Here is a 6,811-nt window from a genome sequence, read left to right on the forward strand (position 1 = left end):
GTTGACACCTACTAAAATATCTTTGCAAATGGCTGATAAATCAACTGCTGTACCTGTCGGTATTTGTGAGGATGTGCCTGTTGTGGTTGCAAACGTTACTATTTTAACGGACTTTGTTATTCTTGATATCCCCGAGGACGATAGTATGTCGGTTATCCTTAGTAGACCCTTTTTGAATACTGTAGGGCTGATATTGATTGCAACAAAGGCAATGTCACTTTTCATGTTAATGGTAATGAGAATACAGTACACTTTCCGAGGAAACAACCTCAAGTCCACAGTATCAATTCTATTGGAAAAATTCCAACGATTACTATTGGAGGTTTTGAATTTCCTCTTCCTACTGTCAAGAAGAAATATGATATTCTTATTGTTGGGGATGTGCATATCCCCGTTGAGGTAACCTAGTGCTATTCGAAAATTCTCCGGTTTCACGCGATTCAGAATGAGTTTGTTAACAAGACTTGCTTAACCTTGTTAGTAGATTCCTTTTGATGAACATGAGATGGATGAATTTAGAAAGCACAACTCTCTATACCCACCTTTTACCTTCTGTTATTTAGATTAAATAAAGCAAAAATAGTATTTTCTGTCTATTTTCTAAATTATCCTTGCAATAAAAAGATACCACGAAAATAAAAGTTCTCCAAATGCCCTGAAAATGAAATATGATTTTTTCTAGAATATTTGAGAATATCTGGCACTGAGAACACATCAGGTGATCCAGCACCTGGCCACGACGATCCAGGGCGCGCTCCCTGCCTCGTGGGCCCCATGTGGCCCCCTTCACTTATTCCTGCACCCACACACTTCGTCTTCCTCCAGAAAAAATCACCCACCAGCTCAAACCCGTGTTCTTGCTCATTTTGCTGTGATTTTCGATCTCCTTGCTCAAAGCTCCACTCACAAAACTGCTTTGGGGGATTGTTCTTCGGTATGTGACTCCTCCAATGGTCCAATTAGTTTTTGTTCTAGTGCTTTATTCATTGCAAATTTTTGTTGCTTAGGTGACCCTATTCTTGAGCTTGCATGTCAAATTTATATGGTCCCAAGTGGTTCTAATGCATGATATAGTCTCTAGGCACTTGCGGGAGTAGTTGCTATCAATTTTGTTGAGTTTGGTTTACTTTTATTTTGAGTTACTAAAAATTTCAGAAATTTTCAGAAAATGACGAAGAGATTATTGAGGGGCTCTTCGAGCCGAAGCTCGAAGGATAAGCAAAGTGAAGAGGATAAGAAGCCCAAATATAATCTCCCTCGCACCGCTGAGGTTCGGCCGTGTGAATGGCCTTATGATGAGTTCTTGAGAGTAGCCGAGATTCATGATGATTTTTATTATTTGGCTGAGAATGCAGGCCTCACCGGCTTCCTCCATGACCAGCTCGATCAGTATCTCCTACTCACTAATATTTTTGTGCAAAATTTTCATTTCCATGCTAGGAGATCACCACCTTCGATGGATTTTTCTTTATATGATGAGTATAAGGAGATGTCACTTTATGACTTTTGTGGGGTTTGCAAGTTTCCCTTTGAGGGCAGCATAGAGGAACCACATCGTAATGATGTGGAAGGGTTTATTGATATGATCGCTGTAGGGGAGACGAGAAAGGTTTCCGATGCAAGAATTACTAGCATACACTTTCCTGTTCTACGTTACTTTGCAATATTTGCTAGTAGATGCTTAATTGGTCGCGGGAACTATGGAAATCTTAGTGCCACTGATATTGTTATTCTGCGCCATGCTCTGTTTCGTGATACCACTTTTAGTTTAGGCGATATTGTTGCTAAGCAGTTAAATTTGAACCGTACGAAGGGTCCCATCTTTGGAGGTATCTTTGCTTCGCGTCTTGCTAAATATTTTGAGATACCTATTAGACACTATGAGAAAGAGGAAAAGTTACTGCCTCCTATTTTTCTAGAATATAAGAGTATGGTAGCACATGATTTTATTGTTAAGAATAAGAAAAAGATGCTTAACTATAGACTGATATTTGATAAAATTACTTTGAGATTATTACCTTGCCTGCTCCTTATTTGTTCAATATATTTTCAGGCATGTACCTTGTTCTGCTGGAGGCCATTCATGCCTACTGGAGCCTAACATCAGCTCCAGAGCCCGAGCCGGAGCCACCACTTGACCCTCATCGTCAGTCTGTTTATCAGTGGGATCCGGAGGAGATCGCTAACCAGTGGCACCATGAGGATCCTCCTCAGTACACTGGAGAGGACCACTTTGATCCATGGGCATAGACCAACTTAGGCCAAAAGCCTAAGCTTGGGGGAGTACGTATTTCTCACCGACATTACATTCATGTTCACACACTCATTCTAGTTGTCGGTGATCATACTTTTTCATTGTAATATCCATGCTAGTTTATTTCCTTTTTCTCGCTTTCTTCTTGTGTGTTTGAAAAACCTTAAGAAAAAACAAAAAAAATTAGTTGTAGCTTTTAGTTAGTTTACTTTCCATGCTTGTAGTAGTAATAATTAAAAGAAAACCCAAAAAGATTTCTTGTTCTTCTTTTACTTGTTGGGAGCTTTCCCATGTAAATAGTTTCATTTCTTTTTCTTTCCTTTGGGGGTCGAGAGGAGAAGACCACAATGAAAATGTTGAAGTGGCTCTTATATGCATTATTGTTAATTTAACCAAGAGCCCATATTACCTTGTCTTCTCCCTTGTATTGAATGCTTGCAGATTCCAGCTTACTCCAATGCACGTGCACTATTATTATTATCCACATCGTTCGGTTGTGCAAGTGAAAGGCAATAATGACGATATATGATGGACTGATTGAGATGAGAAAAGATGGTATGAACTCGACCTCTCTTGTTTTTGTAAATATGATTAGTTCATCGTTCCTGATTCAGCCTATTATGAATGAAACATGTTTGCAACGCAATTAGAGATTATAGTTGCTTATTGTAACACCCCAAAATTTTGACCTTGTTTTATTAATTAAAATTTTTGCCAGGAAAATAAATTCTTATCTTCTGGATTTATCTCTTGATTTCAGAACCTCTCTTTTCTTTAATATTCTGGAGTTTTTACCTCAAGTAGGAACTTTCCAAAAGTATTATTGGATTTGTATACTCTCCCAATAAAACAATTCTTTATTAGTGGATTTATTTGCATAATTGTTTTTCATGAGTTTTATCCTTTTGAAATGATTTTTCATAAGCTTAGAGCCTCTTGTGCACTGCAACCATTTGATTAAAGCATTTAAAATTTTCACAATAATTTGGGGATGTCATGTGATGTTCCCACATCACTTTTTTTGCAAGAATATCTTTTGGTCATTGGAGATTTTGAGCTCTACATCAACTTTTCAAATCTGGTCCAGTAGGTATTTTTGCACTACAACCTATTTAAATATTCCTTTAAAAATTCTTCCAAGTGTTTGGAGATGTCAGTAGATGCACATAATTCAACTTTATGCAAAAAAACCAGTGGTGTTCTTTGAAAAATTTGAGTGAATCAACCTCATTTTCATTCTGGTCCAGCTTAGTGATTTGTACTGCAACCCTATTTTATCTTGCTCTGGCCGCCTTGGGATTTATCCTTCTTATTGACCTCTCTGCCAAACCCTTAAGTCCAGGAGATTGGACCCATTGGAGTATTTTTAGTCCATGCAATAATAGCCTTTAGTTTCTGCCCAAAATTGGCTTTCCCAAAAACTTGCACTAACAAGTTTCTGGTTTTGTCCAAATGATCTTGCCATCATCACCTACATCTAGGGAGACCCTGATCTGGAGTTTTTGGCCACTCCAAGAGTTGCCTAGATGCACTTAGCAATCTGTCGAGCACCTTGTGTGCATGGTCAGTTTTGACATGATTTTTGCCTTTGCACTGTGACCTTGCACCTCTGGACAAAATAGCATGTCCACTAAGCTCCTAGAAGACGCTAACCTAAACCTGCTACTTGCCAGCCTCACCCAAGCCCTGTGGCATGCATTGGCATTCTGTCAAGCACGTAGCGTGCGCGCTCTGGACGCGCCCAGAGCGCACGTTTTGCACGCGCGCGCACCGAGTCGCCGCATCCCTCTGCCGTCGCCTCGCGCTCGTTCTGGCCCATCCCTTCCCGCAGCCAGCACGCCCGCCCCTTCCCTCGCCGCAGAGCCGCCCCTGGAGCCCCACAGTGCCGCCGTCAGGTCGGCCACGGCGGCTAGCGGCCGGCCACAGTGGGCTCCTGCCCTGGACGGCACCGCCCAAGCCACCCGCGCGCGCCAGCTGCCCCCTGGAACAGCCCGAGCTCATCCACAAGCTCGTCGGCACGCGCTTGTCGCCTCCACGTCGTCCTGCAGCTACAGAACGGCGGTCGCCGGCGTTCTTATCCACGGCCGCCGCGGGAACCAACCTCGACCCCTATAAATAGGAGCCCCCAAGCCTGTCCCTGCACTGAGGCAACCTCCTTGCACCCCAGCAGTGCCCCCACGGCCAGCAAGCGACGGTGGGGAGCTTTCTTCCCCGTCTCCGGCCAGTTCGGCCGCCGCCGCCCCCCGGTCCCGCACGTCGCAAACAGAGCTTCCCCCACCCTTCCAGCGCCACCGTTCGACTCCCCATGATCTTGCGGAGCTGCCCAGCACCTCAGCCTCGATCGGAAACCACCGGAGCCCAAACCCCCAATCACTCCCGAAACGCCGTCCGCCGCGAAGCTCACCGCCGGCGGCTCCCTCCGTCCCCACCTGCCTAGCAACCACCGGGAGGACCGCCCTGGACTGGCGGATCCATCCCCGCCCTCGGATGCCATCGAGGAGCACCGTTCGCCGGCGAGGATCGCCGGAGCCCCCGCCTCGGCTTGGACAGAGGAGGAAGAAGGCGGGGGACTAGTCAAACCTGACCAGTGGGCCCGCTGGACCCACTGTCAGTGACCCAACCCCGCCACCACGTGTTTAAGTGGACGCGTAAACCCCTGAAGTACGCCTCCTCTGCTTCGAAACATATTTTCCCCCGAAATGTTTTCTTTTTCTGATTTTATTAAAAACAGAACTTTGACTGGCTATATCTTTTTAAATAAAACTCCAAATGAGTTGATTCTTCTTCCTACCTTTCTCAATTTCTGTCTAGTTTATTTTAGTATTTATTTGAAAATTTTCCAAACAACCTTTTTGTACTGTTTTAAAATTATGTGTTAAATTAAATTTCCTCAAAATAGGATTTTTGAAGAAAGAAAGCAACTTTCAAAAAGTGCACCCCCTTGCATACTCTTGAAGGCAAGCATTCTGAACCCTGGCATAATATTTTTGTGTGTTGTTTGGTACGGTTACAACACCACCTTGACATGGAGCATTCGTTATTTTATGTGACGATACGATCATACGCGTGAGTGCGTAATGAGATTCTTTGCTGTTAGAAATAGATATGCTGGTGATAGTGATCATCCTCGTGAGCTTTTCATGCATACCGGAAGGAAGCCGGGAAAGTCGCTGTCTTGAGTAGACACGAGCTTGTCCCTAGTTCCTCGTCGAGACGAGTGTGTCCGGTATGGCATGATGAGGTATGATGAGTGGTGATTCTGTCTGTTAGTTGAAATATATGTGTTATGCTAATCATACAGGGAATACTTGAACCTCCTGAGTCGGCCGTAGATCGAGTCTCGTTCCAGTAACCCCCATACTTGTTTCGTACTACCACTTGTCCCTGCCGCAGGTAGGGTACGGTTCAGTAAGTTGTCAACCCCTTACAAAGCACACACCGTACAGAGAGGCCATGGTGGAAGATACTGGCTGCATCCGGTAGGCATGCCACCTGGTCCGGGGGCATGGGTGTTTCCGGTTGGGACCGAGAGGGGGGCACTCCTTAGAGCGCGCGATATAAATTTGATCCCATGCTAAGTCGAGGTTGTAGCCTCCCCACTTAGAGTTTTGCTTGACAGGTGTCGTGGGTGATTCCAGACACCGGTAAGTTAAGCTGGTGTGTGCGGGTCAGGTGTGTTTTCAATTAAAAGACCGTAGGCGGAATTAGTCCCGATGGACTAAATAAATCCGTTACTCGTGGGTAAAGAGTACACCCTCTGCAGAGGTTAAACCTATTCGTTTAAACCGTGGGTAAGGACTACAGTCTGAGATGGGTCAAGTGTCGGTCTTCGGAGGAAAAACTGCTAAAACAGAACATTGATTATGACTGGACTCATGATGATTATGATCACTGTTATTATGGACTAACCATTTACATTATTTGAATTATTGAGTATCCCTGGGACGGTTCTACCTCCTGGATACTCACTACGATTATTATTTATAAGCCCTTTATGTGGTGTCGCTCAGACGCCCGACTGCGGCATGCTTGTCATTTATTTATTCCTTATAAGCCCTTTATGTGGTGTCGCTCAGACGCCCGACTGCGGCATGCTTGTTATTTCTTTATTCTTTATAAGCCCTTTATGTGGTGTCGCTCAGACGCCCGACTGCGGCATGCTTGTCATTTATTTATTCCTTATAAGCCCTTTATGTGGTGTCGCTCAGACGCCCGACTGCGGCATGATTTATCTTATTATCCTTTCGAGGCGTCGCTTCAGACACTCGATCGGTGCATTCCATTTCTACTCCCGTATTGCATATTCATATTTTACCCACATGCGTGCATCATGGATTTCGTTTATTTCGTGACAGACGTTATGATCATAGAATATTTTGGAGCATGGTTATCCCTTGTTATATTATACCCGTGTTCATAATGTTTGCGAGTACATTCAAAAGTACTCACTGGCTTGTCCCTGGCTATTGTCTTGGCCAGATTTCTCGCATGGAGAGAAGCATTGCGATGACAGCCTCGGAACCTACGCAATGATGATAGCAGCCACGCGAAGATAGG

Source organism: Triticum aestivum, chromosome 5D (genome assembly GCF_018294505.1).
Source record: "Triticum aestivum cultivar Chinese Spring chromosome 5D, IWGSC CS RefSeq v2.1, whole genome shotgun sequence".
Lineage (NCBI taxonomy): Eukaryota > Viridiplantae > Streptophyta > Magnoliopsida > Poales > Poaceae > Triticum > Triticum aestivum.